Source organism: Pseudophryne corroboree, chromosome 8, assembly GCF_028390025.1.
Source record: "Pseudophryne corroboree isolate aPseCor3 chromosome 8, aPseCor3.hap2, whole genome shotgun sequence".
NCBI lineage: Eukaryota > Metazoa > Chordata > Amphibia > Anura > Myobatrachidae > Pseudophryne > Pseudophryne corroboree.
Window position 1 is genome coordinate 462,262,978 of NC_086451.1, and position 25,326 is coordinate 462,288,303.

The following is a 25,326-nucleotide window of genomic DNA, read 5'->3' on the forward strand; positions in this document are numbered from 1 at the left end:
TTCAGACCGGATCCCGACCTCGCTTATCCCTATTGACCCTGTGTATTTTAGCTAGGGGATTCTGACGCTCCTTCAGCATTGCCCCGTGACCTACAAAATCTGTGCTGTTACTTGCTCCATAGCCGAGGGCCTCCATGGGGCAAGGAGTCACAGGCAGTAGCCATTTCAATTGAGTCTGCCCTGCTACAGAATTGTATGTATACCATATGGTGCATAGAACCTTAACAGTACAACTGCCTGCAGCTTTGCCCTGGTTTATGTGAATAACTCCCTCCCTGTCTACTGCATGACCTGTGCAGGCTCCCAGGGGGGAAGGGCGATGGGCTAGCGGGAAGCGGTGGAAAATACCATGCTTTTGAAATGCAAGTACTGTATTATTATTATTATTATTACATTTTATTTATAAGGCGCCACATGTGTTTCGCAGCGCCGTACAAAGGACAGTACAGGGGACAAAACATTACATTACAGTAAATAAATAACAGAAATAGAGTACAGGTAACAGAGCACCACACATTCTCAAGACATAATACAGCTAAGATGTAAGTATTGAGGGAGTGATCATCGTACTACTAGAGGCTGATGGCTATAGATAGAGATGAGCCTTTACTAGAAGGATAAAGATGGTCGTTGAGTAGGGGAGAGCTGTGAGTGAAATGTGTTGAGACGAGGGCTTAGATAACAAGAGGTAAGAGGGCCCTGCTCTGAAGGGCTAACAATCTATTGGGGAGGGGCGAGTCCGAGTCCCCAGTATGTTCTTCTAGTGTACTAATTAGCACGAACAGCTTGTAACGTACAGTGGCAAGTTTAATCTTTCTATGTATAATGGAGAGATAAAAGCTCCTCCCTAAGTTCCTAGATGCCAAATCACCGTCCTTAGTATCTCTGTACAGTATGTTCTACTAGTGTACTAATTAGCACGAACAGCTTTTAACTGGATGCCAAATCACCATACTTCATATCTCTGTACAGTATGTTCTATTAGGGTACTAATTAGCACGAACAGCTTGTAACGTACAGCGGCAAGTTGAATCTTTCTATGTATAATGGAGAGAGATAAAAGCTCCTCAGTAAGTAACTGGATGCCAAATCACCGTACTTAGTATCTCTGTACAGTATGTTCTATTAGGGTACTAATGAGCTGTTTGTGCTAATTAGTACCCTAATAGAAACTTGGGGTTGCTACCCTCCGGTAGCTAATTGTCTCCCCTTCCATACCAACCTAGCGATGAAGGCTCCCACCTCCCATGCTAAGAGTCCCAGGTTTGAGTCCCAAAGTTGCAACTTTTTTTTTTTTTTATATGTCCCGTGACATTTATTATTATTTTTTCTTTGTTATACATGCAATGGAAGGGTGCACACAGGTTTCACATAAATCAGAGTGGGCGGGGGATTTTCCTACATAAAGTAGTATACTGTTTCACATGTCTTGTAACCTGATCGGAACTCCCTCCCTGTCTACTGCATGTACTTTGCAGGCTCCCAGGGGAAAAGGGGAAAGTGGAATGGGGGTAGGGCGAGGCCTACCCCATCCCAGGATCATATTGTGCCACATTACAGTGCCCCCTTACCATTATAACATCCACTACACACACCTCTCACTGACAATGTAATGTCACACAACTCAGGCTCTGCAATGCAACTTTATAACCTGGGTCCAGGCCCCCTAAGCCTCTGGGCCCCATAGCAATGATACCTCTTGCACCCACTATAGGTACATGGGCATAGAGATAAAATGCCCTGCAGTCAGCTCTGTATTGCCACATTATTACCCATGGGAGGAGGCTATAAGAGTTCCCCCTTGTGGATAAGTTACCAGGAATAGTGCGTTTCCCAGGGCGGAGGGGGCAGGTAAGATATGCATGACATATATGAAATAGTATAGAAGCTTTAAGTGATTTTATAGGAATGCTAGTAAAACTCACAATGACTATCAATTATGCTTGCGCGCTGATACAAAGGGCATTTCATTAAGAATTCAGAGCCAGCTGTTCCTGAATTATACTTGAGGGAGTAGCAGTGATGTCAAGTCCTCTGTAAGAACCGCTTATTTGTCAGAGATAACGGCCTCCAAAACAGACCAACTAAGTTTAGCAGCAACAATGCGGAGATAAAAGTTTCAGCACTAAAGAACCGGTTCAAAAGCCACTTTTTAATGGGTAAGTGACAAATCCATTTGGAAGTCATTTTGAGAAGAAGATATCCGACTTCAAAGCAGTGGTCCCCATCTAAGCCTGTTAATTGCTCTTCCCAGCCAGAGGTCTCAGGTTCTGTCTGACTTAGAGTTGCCAGTGCCACTTTTGGTGGACACTGGCAGCCTATATTTACTATGCCCAGAACCAGAGATATCAGCCTTCAAGTAGCTGGTCCCTACTCCAGCTCCACACTCCTAATATGCAGTTTTGTATTTTCATTGGTGAATTGCTCTGGCTCCTGAAGTCTGATCCCCAAGACCCCAGAACCTCCTGAAAGGTGTCCCCAGTATCTCCTGAAAGGTGTCCCCAGTATCTCCTGAAAGGTGTCCCCAGTATCTCCTGAAAGGTGTCCCCAGTACCTCCTGAAAGGTGTCCCCAGTATCTCCTGAAAGGTGTCCCCAGTACCTCCTGAAAGGTGGGACTCTCTAGTTTTTTATTTTCAGGAACTTGAGATATCTGTAGTCAAGCAAGCTGCCCTCCCACTAGAAAATGATGAATATTAATCCCACTCCACTATCCACCCCTCCCCTACGTATTAAACACCCCCTACCACCCTGGAAGTCATGTACCGGGGCCCCTTCATTCAGCCCAATGCCCCCTTCTAAAGTTTAGTGTTCTCCCTCCCGCCCCATCTCCCACCATCTGTGCAGTAAAGGAGTAATTAGCAGAAATTACTGCTCCAGGGCCTACATGCTGAGCGGAAGATAGAACACACCCTACCACCCGCAGGACATCAAACCTGCCGCTGATAGCACCCCCAACCCTACCGCTGGAGGATGGGTATGGTGCCCAGTGCATTGCTGTGTCCAGGGGCCTACACTGCTGTTAAGATGGCCCTGCAACCTTCCCTGTCACAGTTACATGTGTTATAATATATACAAGGTGTAGCTACCATAGGTGCAGGGAGCAGAGGCAGAACTCTGGGAGGCAACGGAGTCATCTGCCGCCGGGCTCCTGCTCTGAAGAGGGGCACCTCTCCTCCAATTCTGTGACACCACTGAATTAAGTTAATTGATAGCTGCCGCTATCTCTTCAGCGTCCGACTTCCTCACTGGTCCCTACACCTTACAAATCACACCCTTTTCATTATACTGAATATACACATTTTACAAGTGTTATACCCAGGAATAGAAACCACAACCTATTACACTGGAAGCAGACACCTTACTGATGAAGCTGTTTGCTCCTGTATAGGAAATATGAGAATTATAACTATATGAAGATACTTCTCTGACAATTACATGTAATTTCATATAGTTAGAATTCTCATGCTTCCTGTACAGGAGCAAATAGCTCCATCAGTAAAGTGTCTGCTGTTAGTGTAACAGGTACATGGGTACTAATCCTGGGTATGACTGCTAAGAAATGTGTGATTTAAAATATAAGACAATTAAATGTATAAATACAGTATATACATTTTTTTCAGAACCCTACACACACACACACGTGTATATATATATATATATATATATATATATATATATATGTATATATATATATATATATATATATGTATATATATATATATATATATATATATACATATATATATATATATATATATATACACACGCACATCTACATACATATATTTATCTTAATATAGTAAATAGGGGGGGCACCAATATTTATCTTGCCTCCGGGCAACTGGGACGAACTTACGCCACTGGCAGGGAGTGCAGCTGCTATGGGGCCCGGAGCTGAGAGAAGCCACCTTCCCTGTCACAGTTACATGTGTTATATACAGGGTGTAGCTACCATAGGTGCAGGGAGTGCAGCTGCTATGGGGCCAGAGCTGAGAGGGGCCACCTTCCCTGTCACAGTTACATGTGTTATATACAGGGTGTAGCTACCATAGGTGCAGGGAGTGCAGCTGCTATGGGGCCAGAGCTGAGAGGGGCCACCTTCCCTGTCACAGTTACATGTGTTATATACAGGGTGTAGCTACCATAGGTGCAGGGAGTGCAGCTGCTATGGGGCCAGAGCTGAGAGGGGCCACCTTCCCTGTCACAGTTACATGTGTTATATACAGGGTGTAGCTACCATAGGTGCAGGGAGTGCAGCTGCTATGGGGCCCAGAGCTGAGAGGGGCCACCTTCCCTGTCACAGTTACATGTGTTATATACAAGGGTGTAGCTACCATAGGTGCAGGGAGTGCAGCTGCTATGGGGCCAGAGCTGAGAGGGGCCACCTTCCCTGTCACAGTTACATGTGTTATATACAAGGGTGTAGCTACCATAGGTGCAGGGAGTGCAGCTGCTATGGGGCCAGAGCTGAGAGGGGCCACCTTCCCTGTCACAGTTACATGTGTTATATACAGGGTGTAGCTACCATAGGTGCAGGAAGTGCAGCTGCTATGGGGCCCAGAGCTGAGAGGGACCACCTTCCCTGTCACAGTTACATGTGTTATATACAGGGTGTAGCTACCATAGGTGCAGGCAGTGCAGCTGCTATGGGGCCCAGAGCTGAGAGGGGCCACCTTCCCTGTCACAGTCACAGTTACATGTGTTATATACAGGACGTAGCTACCATAGGTGCAGGGAGTGCAGCTGCTATGGGGCCCAGAGCTGAGAGGGGTCATCTTCCCTGTCACAGTTACATGTGTTATATACAAGGTGTAGCTACCATAGGTGCAGGCACTGCAGCTGCTATGGGGCCAGAGCTGAGAGAGGCCACCTTCCCTGTCACAGTTACATGTGCTATATACAGGGGAGTAGCTACCATAGGTGCAGGGAGTGCAGCTGCTATGGGGTCCAGAGCTGAGAGGGGCCACCTTCCCTGTCACAGTTACATGTGTTATATACAGGGGAGTAGCTACCATAGGTGCAGGGAGTGCAGCTGCTATGGGGCCCAGAGCTGAGAGGGGCCACCTTCCCTGTCACAGTTACATGTGTTATATACAGGGTGTAGCTACCATAGGTGCAGGGAGTGTAGCTGATATGGGGCCCAGAGATGAGAGGGGCCACCTTCCCTGTCACAGTTACATGTGTTATATACAAGGGTGTAGCTACCATAGGTGCAGGGAGTGCAGCTGCTATGGGGACAGAGCTGAGAGGAGCCACCTTCCCTGTCACAGTTACATGTGTTATATACAGGGTGTAGCTACCATAGGTGCAGGGAGTGCAGCTGCTATGGGGCCCAGAGCTGAGAGGGGCCGCCTTCCCTGTCACAGTTACATGTGTTATATACAGGGTGTAGCTACCATAGGTGCAGGGAGTACAGCTGCTATGGGGCCAGAGCTGGGAGGGGTCACCTTCCCTGTCACAGTTACATGTGTTATATACAGGGTGTAGCTACCATAGGTGCAGGGAGTGCAGCTGCTATGGGGCCAGAGCTGAGAGGGGCCACCTTCCCTGTCACAGTTACATGTGTTATATACAAGGGTGTAGCCACCATAGGTGCAGGGAGTGCAGCTGCTATGGGGCCAGAGCTGAGAGGGGCCACCTTCCCTGTCACAGTTACATGTGTTATATACAGGGTGTAGCTACCATAGGTGCAGGAAGTGCAGCTGCTATGGGGCCCAGAGCTGAGAGGGACCACCTTCCCTGTCACAGTTACATGTGTTATATACAGGGTGTAGCTACCATAGGTGCAGGCAGTGCAGCTGCTATGGGGCCCAGAGCTGAGAGGGGCCACCTTCCCTGTCACAGTCACAGTTACATGTGTTATATACAGGGCGTAGCTACCATAGGTGCAGGGAGTGCAGCTGCTATGGGGCCCAGAGCTGAGAGGGGTCACCTTCCCTGTCACAGTTACATGTGTTATATACAAGGTGTAGCTACCATAGGTGCAGGCAGTGCAGCTGCTATGGGGCCAGAGCTGAGAGAGGCCACCTTCCCTGTCACAGTTACATGTGCTATATACAGGGGAGTAGCTACCATAGGTGCAGGGAGTGCAGCTGCTATGGGGTCCAGAGCTGAGAGGGGCCACCTTCCCTGTCACAGTTACATGTGTTGTATACAAGGTGTAGCTACCATAGGTGCAGGGAGTGCAGCTGCTATGGGGCCCAGAGCTGAGAGGGGCCACCTTCCCTGTCACAGTTACATGTGTTATATACAAGGTGTAGCTACCATAGGTGCAGGGAGTGCAGCTGCTATGGGGCCAGAGCTGAGAGGGGTCACCTTCCCTGTCACAGTTACATGTGTTATATACAGGGTGTAGCTACCATAGGTGCAGGGAGTGCAGCTGCTATGGGGCCAGAGCTGAGAGGGACCACCTTCCCTGTCACAGTTACATGTGTTATATACAGGGTGTAGCTACCATAGGTGCAGGCAGTGCAGCTGCTATGGGGCCCAGAGCTGAGAGGGGCCACCTTCCCTGTCACAGTCACAGTTACATGTGTTATATACAGGGCGTAGCTACCATAGGTGCAGGGAGTGCAGCTGCTATGGGGCCCAGAGCTGAGAGGGGTCACCTTCTCTGTCACAGTTACATGTGTTATATACAAGGTGTAGCTACCATAGGTGCAGGCAGTGCAGCTGCTATGGGGCCAGAGCTGAGAGAGGCCACCTTCCCTGTCACAGTTACATGTGCTATATACAGGGGAGTAGCTACCATAGGTGCAGGGAGTGCAGCTGCTATGGGGTCCAGAGCTGAGAGGGGCCACCTTCCCTGTCACAGTTACATGTGTTATATACAAGGTGTAGCTACCATAGGTGCAGGGAGTGCAGCTGCTATGGGGCCCAGAGCTGAGAGGGGCCACCTTCCCTGTCACAGTTACATGTGTTATATACAAGGTGTAGCTACCATAGGTGCAGGGAGTGCAGCTGCTATGGGGCCAGAGCTGAGAGGGGTCACCTTCCCTGTCACAGTTACATGTGTTATATACAGGGTGTAGCTACCATAGGTGCAGGGAGTGCAGCTGCTATGGGGCCAGAGCTGAGAGGGGCCACCTTGCCTGTCACAGTTACATGTGTTATATACAGGGTGTAGCTACCATAGGTGCAGGGAGTGCAGCTGCTATGGGGCCAGAGCTGAGAGGGGCCACCTTCCCTGTCACAGTTACATGTGTTATATACAGGGTGTAGCTACCATAGGTGCAGGGAGTGCAGCTGCTATGGGGCCCAGAGCTGAGAGAGGCCACCTTCCCTGTCACAGTTACATGTGTTATATACAAGGGTGTAGCTACCATAGGTGCAGGGAGTGCAGCTGCTATGGGGCCAGAGCTGAGAGGGGTCACCTTCCCTGTCACAGTTACATGTGTTATATACAGGGTGTAGCTACCATACGTGCAGGGAGTGCAGCTGCTATGGGGCCAGAGCTGAGAGGGGCCATCTTCCCTGTCACAGTTACATGTGTTATATACAGGGTGTAGCTACCATAGGTGCAGGGAGGGCAGCTGATATGGGGCCCAGAGCTAAGAGGGGCCACCTTCCCTGTCACAGTTACATGTGTTATATACAGGGTGTAGCTACCATAGGTGCAGGGATTGCAGCTGCTATGGGGCCCAGAGCTGAGAGGGGCCACCTTCCCTGTCACAGTTACATGTGTTATATACAAGGTGTAGCTACCATAGGTGCAGGGAGTGCAGCTGCTATGGGGCCAGAGCTGAGAGGGGTGACCTTCCCTGTCACAGTTACATGTGTTATATACAGGGTGTAGCTACCATAGGTGCAGGGAGTGCAGCTGCTATGGGGCCCTGAGCTGAGAGGGGCCATCTTCCCTGTCACAGTTACATGTGTTATATACAGGGTGTAGCTACCATAGGTGCAGGGAGAGCAGCTGCTATGGGGCCCAGAGCTGAGAGGGCCCACCTTCCCTGTCACAGTTACATGTGTTATATACAGGGTGTATCTACCATAGGTGCAGGGAGGGTGATAAAAAAATTGGACATATAGCAACACTACTCTCTGCTTCCATACTGCCATGCCTCATTGCTTCCATACCTCAATATCTTTATGCACCCATACATCAATGTCTCCATGCCTCTGTGCATCCATACCTCCATGTCGCTATGCTTGCACACCTCCATACCTCAATGTTTTTATGCTTCGATGCCTCTATCATGACTTTCGTGCCTCTATGCCTCCATACCTCGATGCCTCCGTCTCTCCATATCTCATAATATCCTCGGCACCCTATAAATGATGTGTGCAGCACTCAGATATTAAATGAATCTCACAAGGCAAATGAGAGCTGACAGATACCTGAACTTGGAACTCTCATCTTAAATACAGATATGTCACCCTCCAAGGAACAGAGTCTCTTAGGTACTGTACATTCATGTGATGTGCTGACAGGAACGACATCTTAATGGAAATACATATTTTTATCACTGAAAGAAAATCAACTTGAGTTAAAAAGTCTGAAATCTAAGAGTCACCTGGAGGAAAACGAGGTTTCTCTGACATGTAAATAACGCTGATGCAGTAATGTCCTCATCTGCAGAACCGGTGACCCTTACATCACCGTACTGCTCCAGTCACGCAAAAGGCGTATGTATTACCAAAAAGATGTTGTAACCGACAGCAACCTGTGCCATGTGACCTTTCATCACACTCCAGTGAGAACCACTTCATAACTTGGAGAAAGCAGTTCACTGTAGACAACTGCCCTTGTCACTAGAGAATTGGCTCTTCTCTGGTTGATAAATAGACCCCTTGGTTCCTAAGACCTCACATAAACGGGCCTTCCTTCGGAGGCCAGATGCCATTATGGACAGAAAATCACCTTTACGTTCCTACGGGAGCTGGTGGTGTTACTCAACATTCTAGAGCCTTGATTTATCAAGCCTTGGCGAATAATAAATTGCACGGTGCTAAAGTGCCAAACAATCAGCTCCTGTCACTTTTCAAACACAGCCTGTAACCTGGAAGTTAGGAGCTGATTGGTTGGTACTTTATCAACGTGCAATTTATCACTCTCCAAGGCTTGATAAATCTGGACGTATGTACCATAGGGGGTAATTCAGACTGCATCGCTGCAGCGGCAGCGATCGCAGTCTCAATTACGTTGTGAAGTGCGCACCCCGGGAGCCCAGTGAGATGCTGATTGACAGGCAGAGGCGGTTGCGGGGCAGGAGGGGGCGTACCAACAGCGTTAGAACGCGGTTGGTGGGGTGATGTCCGGACAACGCAGACGTGCCCGGACCTTGGGGGGGCGGGCCATGGAGGCTGCGTGATGTCACACGCAGCTGCTGCGAACCGGGACGCGGCGAGTAGCGGCCTGCCAGCGTGCAGGAGCTGCGCTGGCAGGGAGACACTCGTCAGGTACCAAAGCATTGCCGTTGTGCGATGCCTTCGTACGTGTGTGTGTGTGTGTTTGTGTGTGGGGAAGGGGCAGAGCCAGAAATGCGGGGCGGACTAGTCCTGTTCTGGGCGTCCCCCCACATGTCTGTAGAATGGGGAATCCACGAGGCTGCAGTATCAGTGCTGGGATAGCACAGGCCGCATGTAATTGGATGGAAGTCATTTCAACGCCAATCCATTATGATAAGTAGATTTCTAAATAAAGCGTGTACTGCTAGGAAATGGGCCGTAAATTCCCAAATGGGGAAGATGCAAAGTTGGGGGTTACGCATGCGGCAGAATGTTGTTTATTGTCCGTGTTGTCAGTAGTTGCCCGACGTCAGAATTCCCAGAGTGAGGCGAGAAATAAACACAAATAACAACATAACGTCCTCTTCATTTGGACACTTAAGAACATGTCACTGAACGTCTCTCCAAATCCTATTTCTCTGCATGCCAAAGCCATTCCTCTGCTGTCACATTAAGCCTGGAGCCACTAAGACATATATCTCTGTGCGCTGTATAATATATGAAGATGTATGAAGCCTTTGTCATAAAGGATTCCCGCAGAGCCTTCTTTCCCCCCCCCCCCCCCTTGTTTTTATTTTTATTTTATTATCATTATTATTTGTTACATCAACATTAGATTTGCAGAAGATGTTTGTCTGCTGGGAACGAAACCCCGAGGAACCATTTTGTGTTAAAATGTCTTTCTTTTTTTTCTTTCTTCCCCCTACTGGCAATCCAGCGATATAATGATGTGATTTTATTGGAACGCGATGTATAACAAGAGCCCCTTGGCTTGAAAATACATATGAACGCTGCAAAATTCTCTTTGTAGTCATCCAATTGCAAATATGTAGTGGATAAATATTTACGGATAAAAGACAATGCGATCATCCGCTGAGATTACCGGGGATTATGTCGGAGGGAGAGATTTGGTGCATTCACTTGTTTTATATTGTTAAGTGCTGTCTTATTATTTCTGATGGACCTGTCTATATGCGGTTGCTGTCTTTCCTGTGGGACTGATGTTCAGTTGTGGAGGTCACACTGTCAGGGTCATTATATGGGTTATTGGGTGGGGTGGGGGGCCTGCTGCTGCAGGATGGGGTGGATGCTGAATTCCAGGCAGGGTTGAATCGGCCCCCTGGGGCTGTGTCGGACTGGGGAAATGAAGGGCCCATCGGGGGGACTACAGTGGCAGGGGCCCATGCTTAGAGGTTTGGCTAAAGATTATTAGTGCATTGTCTGGGCCGTTGATAAATATACATAATATATACTGCTAGTCCATGCATGATAATGTATCAGATTAATAACAGAACTGCACTGTAAAAAATAAACTATAGTCCTGTGCAGTATAAGGAAACATGTATAATGTAGAATTCAAGTGCACAGCCCGGTACCTGATCCCTAGAGGCGGAGGTTGGGCACCAGGTAGTGGGGCCCACCGGGGGTTTCCCAACCCTGTCCGGGGGGGGGGGGGGAGGGGGGGGGGGGGAGGGGGGGGGGAGGGGGGGGGGGTTCGGGAGGGGGTACAGGAGAAACCCCCCCCCCCCCGGTGGGCCCCCTTGCCCCCTCCTCTAGGGATCAGGTTCCAGACTGTGCACTGAATTCTACATTCTACATATGTTGCATTGTACTGCACAGGACTATGGTGTGTTTTCTTCAGTGCATTCCTTTTATTAATCTGCTACATTGTCACAACTAGCAGTGTTTATTATATATATATATATATATATATATATATATATATATTTATTTATTTATTAAGGGGCCCAGCCCATGCACTCTCTAATGGTTACCACACCCACTCCGGAGACTGGCCACACCCCTAAGCATGGGCCCCTACCACTGCATTCCCTCAGTGGGCCCATCATGCCCCAGTCTGACACTGAAGCCCAGCCCCACGTTGTTTAAGATGCACCAGATGCATTGGCCACCAAATTGGTCAGGGCCGGCAGTGACCCCCTCCTTGCATCCCCTCTCCAGCTACACATTCTGGATTTGCTCCTACCCCGACGCGCTGTGCAAAACTAATGTCTGCGCATCTGTCAGGTGAATCTGGGGGAAGGTGAGGTTCGTGAGGTTCTGCAGGACCTCTAGAAGATTATACGTGTAGTCTAGCTGGAACGCTCCTTCCCAGCAACAGGTGAGTCCCCCAGATGTGTGCACTCACTTGGGCTGCACTCCAGTACAGCCTCTGTTGATGTGGGATTGCTTCTATTTTGCTCATTTATAGTGTGGTCGCTCTATCTCATGGATGCCGGGTACAGTAAATAGAGTACTGAAGCTTGTCTGACTCACCTCTGGGTTTAAACCATCAGCTGTATAATAAAGGTGGCCGGAGGGTAATTACTCTCTCTCGTCCTCCTGTGGAAGTGTCAGATCCATCATCTTTCCTTTATGCCATTGACCTGGGTGGTGAATGTGTATCGGGATCTGCACCGTCTATATGTATCCTTCACTCAGTGCAGAGAGCGACTTTACAGGAACTATATGGTTTGACTAAGGCTCCTATATTGCCAATAGATCCATTTCATTAGAGAATTCAATAGGTAACTTACACTGAGCTTTTGCCCTTATCACGGATTGAATTCTTCTCGGTATGGATTCTACTGTCAGGGTGTGTCATGGGGAATATTACCCCAAATCTGATGAGCCGTATCTCCATGACGTTGCCTCCGCCAGCCAGTAGTGACGATGCCAGGAGGATCCAGGCTTTTTCGTGCCGGTGTCTCCATTGCCTCTAGTCTACATTGATTGGTCAGATTGGCCACACCACCCGTTTCAATTAGTACCTCAGTTATTTTGATTTAACCATCTGTGCTTAAGCATGGATATCACTAAAACCTGCACTGTTAGTGTGCCTTGAAGACAGAGGTTGGGAATCGCTGGTGTACACTATAACAAATGCCGCCCACTTGTAATTTAACCGGTGAAGCCGTTCTCATAATGCATGGCTGTTGCAAATGTCAACAATTATTCCACATGTGACGGCTAGTTAGATGCATCGTTGTTTGGAAAGTGATAAAATGGAGAGTGAAAAAGTACCAGCCAATCATGTCCCAACTGCCATGTCACATGCTGTGCTTGAAAAATGGCAGTCAGGAGCTGATTGGCTGGTACTTTTTCAATCTCCATTTTATCACTTTCCAAGCGATGATGCATCTAGCCCTAATGTTTGTCCGATCGTGTCGATTATTAGTGATACCCTTCATTAGCCCTCTGCATACCTTCCTCTCAGAGTCAGCATTATCTGAACAATGGCTACTTTGCAAAAAATCACCACATAATAATTTGGCCATTTCAACATTACAAATGGACATGGCGAGCTGTGTGGACTATTTTTCTTTTTTTAGTACCTAGGTCGTAGGTTCCCTTTCCTCGGAGAAAAAGGCCCTCACTGCTCGGACAAAAAAAAAGGTCTCAGAAAAGCAGAACACTTTAGGAAATACTGCATAGCGCGCTCATGAAAACGCCTCTTTTTCTTTCTAAATCTAAACCTCCCCCAGCGCACTTGGATGTGAGCGCGGACTATTACTGTGTTACACACATCCTGTATGAAATAAAGGATTTGTTGAAAAGTTCAGAAGACCGCAACAAAGATGAATCAACAAGACATTAAGTAAAGGTTGCAGGGAGGCATGTACAGTACAGTGAAATGTAGTAAAGGTTACAGGGAGGCATGTACAGTACAAAGCAATGTAGTAAAGGTTGCAGGGAGGCATGTACAGTACCAAGCAATGTAGTAAAGGCTGCAGGGAGGCATGTACAGTACAAAGCAATGTAGTAAAGGTTGCAGGGAAGCATGTACAGGCCAAAGCAATGTAGTAAAGGTTACAGGGAGGCATGCACAGTACTAAGAAATGTAGTAAAGGTTGCAGGGAGGCATGTACAGTACAAAGCAATGTAGTAAAGGTTTCAGAGAGGCGTGTTCAGTACAAAGCAATGGTGTAAAAGTTGCAGGGAGGCATGTACAGTACAAAGCAATAGTGTAAAGGTTGCAAGGAGGCGTATACTGTACAAAGCAATGTAGTAAAGGATCCAGGGAGGCATGTACAGTACAAAGCAACGTAGTAAGGGTTTACAGGGAGGCTTGTACAGTACAAAGTAACGTAGTAAAGATTGCAGAGGCTAGGCGTGTACAGTACAAAGCAATGTAGTAAAGGTTGCAGAGAGGCGTGCACAGTACAAAAGATTGTAGTATAGGTTGCAGGGAGGCATGTACTGTACAATGCAATGTAGTAAAGTGTGCAGGGAAGCGTGTACAGTACAAAGCAATGTAGTAAAGTTTGCATGGAGACGTGTACAGTACAAAGCAATGTAGTAAATGTTGCGGGGAAGCGTGTACAGTACCAAGCAATGTAGTAAAGGTTGCAGGGAAGTGTGTACAGTACGAAGCAATGTAGTAAGGGTTGCAGGGAAGTATGTACAGTACGGAGCAATGTAGCAAAGGTTGCAGGGAGGCGTGTACAGTACTAAGCAATGTAGTAAAGGTTGCAGGGAAGTGTGTACAGTACAAAGCAATGTAATAAAGGTTGCAGGGAGGCGTGTACAGTACTAAGCAATGTAGTAAAGGTTGCAGGGAGGCGTGTACAGTACCAAGCAATGTAGTAAAGGTTGCAGGGAACTGTTTACAGTACCAAGCAATGTAGTAAAGGTTGCAGGGAAGTGTGTACAGTACAAAGCAATGTAGTAAAGGTTGCAGGGAAGTGTGTACAGTACAAAGCAATGTAGTAAGGGTTGCAGGTTAGAGTGTACAGTACAGTACGGAGCAATGCAGCAAAGGTTGCAGGGAAGTATGTACAGTACGGAGCAATGTAGCAAAGGTTGCAGGGAGGCGTGTACAGTACAAAGCAATATAGTAAAGGTTGCAGGGAAGCATCCATATAACATACATATATTTTCTGCAGTTGGGGAAAATATTTAATTGATCTTTTCCCAGCACGAGGGGTTAACATGGCACTACGACAAAGCAGCCATCGCTCAGGGGAAGCAAAACCTGCAGCCATCACCCTGACGCAAGTGCTGCTTCACTTCATTATATCTGATTATTACAGCAATTAAAGGTCACCTTTTTACTAGCAGTATGAGGATCAGGTAGAGAATCGGTCGCCTCAATCACAATTAGCGATGAATGAATTGTTTTGAAGGGATATTACTGATGTCCCAGAACACGCATGAAGATAATGGAAATGGCGTTTACTAGCGGCAGCACATCATAGCTATCAGAGTATTCCTCCTTACCCCACCCCCAAGCCTATGAAGTTTCCTTTTGTAAATCCCTATCATCTTATTAAAGAGCAATTTAAAGCCACTATTTGCCTGCCATTAATATATCTGAAAGGCTGTGTATTACCGAGCCGAACAGCGTACATGAAATAACTGCACGACCGCATACGTCCATCATCGTCACTGTCACTCCGCTGCAGCAGGTTGCTAGGATGGCAGTAGACTCAAAGTGCTGTGCAGAAATGCACAGTGTGGATTGGTCACTTAACACTGTACACAGGGGCGGGGCTAGTGATGTCACAGCAACTCAAATAACTGCAATCTCAGCATTATATAAGATCCTTTCAGGACACTATCCTACATATGAAGCGTTATTTAGCGTTTTTAAATCGTTTTTTCTTATACGTCCAGTGAAGCAATGGTATAAACCTATGAGGGTTATTTACCAAAGGGAGACACAGTCATAACTTATGAGCAGCTGAATTATAAAGTATCATTATGATATATTGTTATTCACCTATTTTTATGGATAATCGCAATTACTTATCTGACTTGAGGGGAGCATCCAATTACCGGCGGTAATTGTATCACTGGGTGCTATCCTATTGTCCCTAAAAAGCCACGGCTACCTGCCTCAGGCAGGTGAAACAAAATCCCTAATAAGTGCCGGCTTTTCGGGACACGTTCGCAAAAACACACACGTTTCACTGAACCTGTGTGTGCGCAAGAATGTTTTTTTTTGGGGTGGGGCGTTCTATTAGGAATGCCTAAAAAAAAAAATATTGGATAGTTTTTATCTACCTGAACATAATAGTAATAGTAGTAGTAGTAGTAATGATAATAATAATTTAAAAAAAAAAGATAATTATTATTATATTTATAATAATAAAAAAATTCCTTGGTAGCAAACAGGCTTAAATACCTTTTTTGTTCAGTCAGTTGTATTACATTTGTGAAGATAGGCAAATATTAATTAACTTGTTTTCCTACGTGGATATATTTAAAAATAAATAACGTTTACCAAATATTTAATATACACTGCTTAAAAAAATAAAGGGAACACTAAAATAACACATCCTAGATCTGAATGAATGAAATATTCTTATTAAATACTTTGTTCTTTACATAGTTGAATGTGCTGACAACAAAATCACACAAAAATGATCAATGGAAATCAAATGTATTAACCCATGGAGGTCTGGATTTGGAGTCACACTCAAAATTAAAGTGGAAAAACACACTACAGGCTGATCCAACTTTTATGTAATGTCCTTAAAATAAGTCAAAATGAGGCTCAGTAGTGTGTGTGGCCTCCACGTGCCTGTATGACCTCCCTACAACACCTGGGCATGCTCCTGATGAGGGAGGATGGTCTCCTGAGGAATCTCCTCCCAGACCTGGACTAAAGCATCCGCCAACTCCTGGACAGTCTGTGGTGGATGGAGCGAGACATGATGTCCCAGATGTGCTCAATTGGATTCAGGTCTGGGGAACGGGCGGGCCAGTCCATAGCATCAATGCCTTCGTCTTGCAGGAACTGCTGACACACTCCAGCCACATGAGGTCTAGCATTGTCTTGCATTAGGAGGAACCCAGGGCCAACCGCACCAGCATATGGTCTCACAAGGGGTCTGAGGATCTCATCTCGGTACCTAATGGCAGTCAGGCTACCTCTGGCGAGCACATGGAGGGCTGTGCGGCCCCCCCAAAGAAATGCCACCCCACACCATTACTGACCCACTGCCAAACCGGTCATGCTGGAGGATGTTGCAGGCAGCAGAACGTTCTCCTTGGCGTCTCCAGACTCTGTCACGTCTGTCACATGTGCTCAGTGAGAACCTGCTTTCATCTGGGAAGAAGACAGGGTGCCAGTGGCGAATTTGCCAATCTTGGTGTTCTCTGGCAAATGCCAAACGTCCTGCACGGTGTTGGGCTGTAAGCACAACCGCCACCTGTGGACGTCGGGCCCTCATACCACCCTCATGGAGTCTGTTTCTGATCGTTTGAGTAGACACATGCACATTTGTGGCTTGCTGTAGGTCATTTTGCAGGGCTCTGGCAGTGCTCCTCCTGTTCCTCCTTGCACAAAGGCGGAGGTAGCGGTCCTGCTGCTGGGTTGTTGCCCTCCTACGGCCTCCTCCACGTCTCCTGATGTACTGGCCTGTCTCCTGGTAGCGCCTCCATGCTCTGGACACTACGCTGACAGACACGGCAAACCTTCTTGCCACAGCTCGCATTGATGCGCCATCCTGGATGAGCTGCACTACTTGAGCCACTTGTGTGGGTTGTAGACTCCGTCTCATGATACCACTAGAGTGAAAGCACCACCAGCTTTCAAAAGTGACCAAAACATTAGCCAGAAAGCATAGGAGCTGAGAAGTGGTCTGTGGTCACCACCTGCAGAACAACTCCTTTATTGGGGGTGTCTTGCTAATTGCCTATAATTTCCACCTGTTGTCTATTCCATTTGCACAACAGCATGTGACATTGATTGTCAATCAGTGTTGCTTCCTAAGTGGATAGTTTGATTTCACAGAAGTGTGATTGACTTGGAGTTACATTGTGTTGTTTAAGTGTTACCTTTATTTTTTTGAGCAGTGTATTTATATCAGAGAGAAACGCGTTATGAATTTATTCACTTTTTGCAATTTGCGTTTCCAAATTTTTTTATTTTATTTTACAAATATTTTTTTTAACCTTGTTTAACTTGCAGGAGCTCCCGTTACCAGGGCTGGGCGACAGGGGGGGGGGGGGGGGGTTAAAGGGGACACCTGTACCAGGCCCCAAGGATCAGAGGGGCCCCAAGGATGCACTACTTAGTGCCTGGCAGGGATGTGAGCCGTCTTGTCCAAATAGGGCAGCGAGCTGTTGGCGGTGTGGGGGCGCAGCCTCAGAGTGACAGGAGCCTCTCACACGCAGTGACTGTGCGGCTCGAGTGTGCGCCCGCTCTTCTGGGTCCAGCTCTGTTGCAGTCAGTTACGGAACATGGCAGCAGCTCCTCTGGCTGGGATTCCCATGCCCTGCGCTGGCCTCTTCTGGTGGGGTGTGAGGGCCAAATGATACCCAATGTGCGGTGCTCAGGTCTGGATACTGGGAAGTGCAGCGCAGGGGAGTCTCTCCCCGGGTAAGAGTGGATTGGTGAGGGGATACAGGGCTTTGGGATGGGGGAGCTGGGAATGCAGCATGGAGTCATTGGGGAGAGACAGACTGTGGGGTGTGTGGGAGGAAGGTCACAGGCTGTTATGTGTGTAGGGGAGGATGGAGCGATGTACATATTTATGTATAGATAAATAAATGTATATATATTTATTTATTAACAGTTTCTTCGTGTGTAGTCCCCTTAAAATCGCCCAGCAAATTTTGTTGAGCTATAATAAATATATATAATCTGAGTGGGACCCAGAGATATCACTGTACCGGGCCCTGAGATTTCTGTTGCCGGCCCTGCCCGTTACCAACACTTATAGGTTAGCGGTATCTAATAGTAACTTGTAAGATGTGCCGTCTCTTAGAAAGCATTAACTAGCATTTGTATGAAATAACAGTTTTTAGATTATTGTAATCTCTTTTCTCTGACGTCCTAGTGGATGCTGGGACTCCGTCAGGACCACGGGGGGAATAGCGGCTCCGCAGGAGACAGGGCACAAAATTTAAAAGTTTGACCACTAGGTGGTGTGTACTGGCTCCTCCCCCTATGACCCTCCTCCAAGCCTCAGTTAGGTTTTTGTGCCCGTCCGAGCAGGGTGCAATCTAGGTGGCTCTCATAAAGAGCTGCTTAGAGTAAAAGTTTTGATAGGTTTCTTATTTTCAGTGAGTCCTGCTGGCAACAGGCTCACTGCAACGAGGGACCTAGGGGAGAAGGAGTGAACTCACCTGCGTGCAGGATGGATTTGCTTCTTAGGCTACTGGACACTAGCTCCAGAGGGACGATCACAGGTACAGCCTGGATGGGTCACCGGAGCCGCGCCGCCGACCCCCTTGCAGATGCCGAAGTAAGAAGAGGTCCAGAAACCGGCGGCTGAAGGCTTTTCAGTCTTCATGAGGTAGTGCACAGCACTGCAGCTGTGCGCCATTGCGCTCAGGCACACTTCACACCAGCGGTCACTGAGGGTGCAGGGCGCTGGGGGGGGGCGCCCTGGGCAGCAATGAGATTACCTTTCTGGCTAAAAAGAATACATCACATATAGTCCCTGAGGCTATATGGATGTATTTCACCCCTGCCAGGTCTCAGAAAAACCGGGAGAAGAGCCCGCCGGAATAGGGGGCGGGGCCTATCTCCTCAGCACACAGCGCCATTTTCCTACACAGCTCCGCTGCTAGGAAGGCTCCCAGGCTCTCCCCTGCACTGCACTACAGAAACAGGGTAAAAAACAGAGAGGGGGGGCATTTTTTGGCGATATTATATATATTTAAGCAGCTATAAGGAAACAACACTTATATAAGGTTGTTCCTATATAATTATAGCGCTTTGGTGTGTGCTGGCAAACTCTCCCTCTGTCTCCCCAAAGGGCTAGTGGGGTCCTGTCTTCTATCAGAGCATTCCCTGTGTGTCTGCTGTGTGTCGGTACGTGTGTGTCGACATGTATGAGGACGATGTTGGTGTGGAGGCGGAGCAATTGCCGGTAATGGTGATGTCACCCCCTAGGGAGTCGACACCGGAATGGATGGCTTTCTTTATGGAATTACGTGATAATGTCAGCACGCTGCAAAAGTCGGTTGACGACATTTGACGGCCGACAAACCAATTAGCACCTGTACAGGCGTCTCAAACACCGTCAGGGGCTGTAAAACGCCCTTTGCCTCAGTCGGTCGACACAGACCCAGACACGGACACCGAATCTAGTGTCGCCGGTGAAGAAACGAACGTATTTTCCAGTAGGGCCACACGTTATATGATCACGGCAATGAAGGAGGCTTTGCATATCTCTGATACTGCAAGTACCACAAAAAGGGGTATTATGTGGGGTCTGAAAAAACTACCTGTAGTTTTTCCTGAATCAGAGGAATTGAATGACGTGTGTGATGAAGCGTGGGTTACCCCTGATAAAAAACTGCTAATTTCAAAGAAGTTATTGGCATTATACCCTTTCCCGCCAGAGGTTAGGGCGCGCTGGGAAACACCCCCTAGGGTGGACAAGGCGCTCACACGTTTATCCAAACAAGTGGCGTTACCGTCTCCTGATACGGCCGCCCTCAAGGATCCAGCTGATAGGAGGCTGGAAAATACTCTAAAAAGTATATACACACATACTGGTGTTATACTGCGACCAGCAATCGCCTCAGCCTGGATGTGCAGTGCTGGGGTGGCTTGGTCGGAGTCCCTGACTGAAAATATTGATACCCTGGATAGGGACAGTATTTTATTGACTATAGAGCAATTAAAGGATGCATTCCTTTATATGCGAGCTGCACAGAGAGATATCTGCACTCTGGCATCAAGAGTAAGTGCGATGTCCATATCTGCCAGAAGAAGTCTATGGACACGACAGTGGTCAGGCGATGCGGATTCCAAACGGCATATGGAAGTATTACCGTATAAAGGGGAGGAATTATTTGGGGTCGGTCTATCGGATTTGGTAGCCACGGCAACAGCCGGGAAGTCCACCTTTTTACCTCAAGTCCCCTCCCAACAGAAAAAGACGCAGTCTTTTCAGCCGCAGTCCTTTCGTTTCTATAAGAACAAGCGAGCAAAAGGACATTCATATTTGCCCCGAGGCAAAGGGAAAGGGTAAGAGACTGCACCAAGCAGCCCCTTCCCAGGAGCAGAAGTCCTCCCCGGCTTCTGCAAAGGCCTCAGCATGACGCTGGGACCTTACAAGCGGACTCAGGGGCGGTGGGGGGTCGCCTCAAGAATTTCAGCGCACAGTGGGCTCACTCGCAGGTGGACCCCTGGATCCTGCAGGTAGTATCTCAGGGTTACAGGTTGGAATTCGAGAAGTCTCCCCCTCGCCGGTTCCTAAAGTCTGCTTTGCCAACGTCTCCCTCCGACAGGGCGACGGTATTGGAAGCCATTCACAAGCTGTATTCTCAGCAGGTGATAGTCAAGGTACCCCTTCTACAAATCTCTGAACCTGTACATACAAAAATTCAAGTTCAAGATGGAGTCACTCAGAGCAGTGATAGCGAATCTGGAAGAAGGGGATTTTATGGTGTCCTTGGACATCAAGGATGCTTACCTTCATGTCCCAATTTGCCCTTCACACCAAGGGTTCCTCAGGTTCGTGGTACAAAACTGTCATTATCAGTTTCAGACGCTGCCGTTTGGATTGTCCACGGCACCCAGGGTCTTTACCAAGGTGATGGCCGAAATGATGATCCTTCTTCGAAGAGAAGGCGTATTAATTATCCCTTACTTGGACGATCTCCTGATAAGGGCAAGATCCAGAGAACAGCTGGAGGTCGGAGTAGCACTAACTCAAGTAGTGCTCCAACAGCACGGGTGGATTCTGAATTTTCCAAAATCCCAACTGATCCCGACGACACGTCTGCTGTTCCTAGGGATGATTCTGGACACTGTTCAGAAAAAGGTATTTCTTCCAGAGGAGAAAGCCAGGGAGTTATTCGAACTAGTCAGGAACCTCCTAAAACCAGGGACAGTGTCTGTGCATCAATGCACAAGAGTCCTGGGAAAAATGGTGGCTTCTTACGAAGCGATTCCATTCGGCAGATTCCATGCACAAATTTTTCAGTGGGATCTGCTAGACAAATGGTCCGGATCGCATCTGCAGATGCATCAGCGGATAAAATTGTCGACAAGGACAAGGGTCTCTCTGCTATGGTGGTTGCAGAGTGCTCATCTGTTGGAGGGCCGCAGATTCGGCATACAGAACTGGGTCCTAGTGACCACGGATGCCAGCCTGAGAGGCTGGGGAGCGGTCACACAAGGAAGAAACTTCCAGGGCGTGTGGTCAAGCCTGGAAACGTCTCTTCACATAAATATACTGGAACTAAGAGCAATCTACAATGCTCTAAGCCTGGCAAAACCTCTGCTTCAGGGTCAGCCGGTGTTGATCCAGTCGGACAACATCACGGCAGTCGCCCACGTAAACAGACAGGGCGGCACAAGAAGCAGGAGGGCAATGGCAGAAGCTGCAAGGATTCTTCGCTGGGCGGAAAATCATGTGATAGCACTGTCGGCAGTGTTCATTCCGGGAGTGGACAACTGGGAAGCAGACTTCCTCAGCAGACACGATCTTCACCCGGGAGAGTGGGGACTTCATCCAGAAGTCTTCCACATAATTGTGGTCCATTGGGAAAGACCAATGGTGGACATGATGGCGTCCCGCCTCAACAAAAAACTGGACAGGTATTGCGCCAGGTCAAGAGATCCTCAGGCAATAGCTGTGGACGCTCTGGTAACACCATGGGTGTACCAGTCAGTGTATGTGTTCCCTCCTCTGCCTCTCATACCCAAGGTACTGAGAATTATACGGCAAAGGGGAGTAAGAACGATACTAGTTGCTCCGGACTGGCCAAGAAGGACTTGGTACCCGGAACTTCAGGAGATGCTCACGGAAGATCCGTGGCCTCTACCTCTAAGAAGGGATCTGCTTCAGCAGGGACCGTGTCTATTCCAAGACTTACCGCGGCTGCGTTTGACGGCATGGCGGTTGAACGCCGGATCCTAAAGGAAAAAGGCATTCCGGAAGAGGTCATCCCTACCCTGGTCAAAGCCAGGAAGGAGGTGACTGCACAACATTATCACCGCATTTGGAGAAAATATGTTGCATGGTGTGAGGCCAGGAAGGCCCCGACAGAGGAATTTCAACTGGGTCGATTCCTACATTTCCTGCAAACAGGATTGTCTATGGGCCTCAAATTAGGGTCCATTAAGGTTCAAATTTCGGCCCTGTCGATTTTCTTCCAGAAAGAATTGGCTTCAGTTCCTGAAGTCCAGACTTTTGTAAAAGGAGTACTACATATACAGCCCCCGGTTGTGCCCCCAGTGGCACCGTGGGATCTCAATGTAGTTTTGGATTTTCTCAAATCCCATTGGTTTGAGCCACTCAAATCGGTAGATTTGAAATATCTTACATGGAAAGTAACCATGCTACTGGCCCTGGCTTCAGCCAGGAGAGTGTCGGAATTGGCGGCTTTATCGTATAAAAGCCCATATCTGATTTTCCATTCGGACAGGGCAGAATTGAGGACGCGTCCTCATTTTCTGCCTAAGGTGGTATCAGCGTTTCACCTGAACCAGCCTATTGTGGTGCCTGCGGCTACTAGCGATTTGGAGGATTCCAAGTTGCTGGACGTTGTCAGAGCATTGAAAATATATATTTCAAGGACGGCTGGAGTCAGAAAATCTGACTCGCTGTTTATACTATATGCACCCAACAAGATGGGTGCTCCTGCTTCTAAGCAGACGATTGCTCGTTGGATTTGTAGCACAATTCAACTGGCACATTCTGTGGCAGGCCTGCCACAGCCTAAATCTGTCAATGCCCACTCCACAAGGAAGGTGGGCTCATCTTGGGCGGCTGCCCGAGGGGTCTCGGCATTACAACTCTGCCGAGCAGCTACGTGGTCAGGGGAGAACACGTTTGTAAAATTCTACAAATTTGATACCCTGGCTAAGGAGGACCTGGAGTTCTCTCATTCGGTGCTGCAGAGTCATCCGCACTCTCCCGCCCGTTTGGGAGCTTTGGTATAATCCCCATGGTCCTGACGGAGTCCCAGCATCCACTAGGACGTCAGAGAAAATAAGATTTTACTTACCGATAAATCTATTTCTCATAGTCCGTAGTGGATGCTGGGCGCCCATCCCAAGTGCGGATTGTCTGCAATACTTGTACATAGTTATTGTTACAAAAAAATCGGGTTGTTTATTGTTGTGAGCCATCTTTTCAGAGGCTCCTACGTTATGATACTGTTAACTGGGTTCAGATCACAAGTTGTACGGTGTGATTGGTGTGGCTGGTATGAGTCTTACCCGGGATTCAAAATCCTTCCTTATTGTGTACGCTCGTCCGGGCACAGTATCCTAACTGAGGCTTGGAGGAGGGTCATAGGGGGAGGAGCCAGTACACACCACCTAGTGGTCAAACTTTTAAATTTTGTGCCCTGTCTCCTGCGGAGCCGCTATTCCCCCCGTGGTCCTGACGGAGTCCCAGCATCCACTACGGACTATGAGAAATAGATTTATCGGTAAGTAAAATCTTATTATTGCTGTTATTCACGGCAATAAGAAATTAACTTTTGCCTGAGTGTATTTTTACTATACAATTTTACACAATAATTTCTCATCACAACCGCATTAAAAAGGTGGATAGTGCTAAATATGCCTGTTAGGCTGAAAGTAGGGGATGCAGGTACTCTGATGGTGCCCGTTTCCCTGGATTATCTGGGTGCCGAGACGCTGGTTATTATAACCTACAGTAGCAGGCAATGTTTCTTTTCCTTGCTGCACAGATGACAACACGGGGAACGCAGGATGCAGCTGAAATTCTCACTAGCAATTAGTTGCATTCCAGCAAAACTAATAAGGTGATTAAGCTCTGTTCTGTCGTCTTAATTAAAGGCTCATAAAGCATTGCCTTGCCGTGGTACGCCAGGTGTAACCAGTGATTACATCCCGATGCAGTAAAACGTCCCTTGTTAAGTGTACTGTATGCTGTGACTTCCTGCGGTACATAGAGACAGAAGAAGAGGGGATATGTGCGGAATAACAATATTACATTGTGTAAATAGTACCCTAGGAGGACAGTAATATCATGTGTACAATGTTACACAGTGCTGTATACAAAGTGCCTGCTCCAAGAGCCCAACAAGAGGGTTGGAAGCCACCAGACAGACCTTGGGGGAGATGTACTAAGCCTGAAAAGTGATAAATATCACTGTGATAAAGCACCAGCCAATCGGCTCCTAACTGTCATGTCACAGGCTGTGTTTGAAAAATGACAGTTAGGAGCCGATTGGCTGGTACTTTATCACTGTGATATTTATCACTTTTCAGGCTTAGTACATCTGGCCCCTTATGTGTTGTCCTTTATTGATCCGATCCAATGAAAACATGGCTTGTTTGAGGGGTTCTTATATAAATAAATATAATATGTCTCTATGTCATTGAGCTATGGATGAGCCACATTTTTTTAAGGGTGGTTAAAAATTAAGGGGGTCATTCCGAGTTGATCGTTCGCTAGCAACTTTTTGCAGCGCTGCGATCAGATAGTCGCCGCCTATGGGGGAGTGTATTTTCGCTTTGCAAGTGTGCGATCGTATGTGCAGCCGTGTGTGCAGTTTCAGAGTAGCTCTGGACTTACTCAGCCGCTGCGATCACTTCAGTCTTTTTATCCCGGAATTGACGTCAGACACCCGCCCTGCAAACGCTTGGACACGCCTGCGTTTTCCCAAACACTCCTAGAAATCGGTCAGTTGACACCCATAAACGCCCTCTTTCTGTCAGTCACCTTGTGATCGACTGTGCGAATGGATTCTTCGTTAAATCCATCGCCCAGCACCGATCCTCTTTGTACCCGTACGACGCACCTGCGCATTGCGGTGCATACGCATGCACAGTTTTGCCACGTTTTAACTTGATTGCAGTGCTGCAAAAAGTTGCTAGCGAGCGATCAACTCGGAATGACCCCCAATATCCGCTCAGATCCAGTGCAGGTACATTGTAAAATATGACATAATATGATGTTATACCTGCTGGATTGACATTTATA

At 47.7% G+C, this 25,326-nt stretch overlaps 1 protein-coding gene across 8 annotated transcripts in view; it reads left to right on the forward strand.

Annotated features, from left to right (window-relative positions):
- DIAPH2 (diaphanous related formin 2) overlaps nucleotides 1-25,326 on the forward strand; it is a 1,435,719-nt gene that overhangs the window by 1,213,496 nt on the left and 196,897 nt on the right. The gene's annotated exons all lie outside the window — the stretch shown is intronic.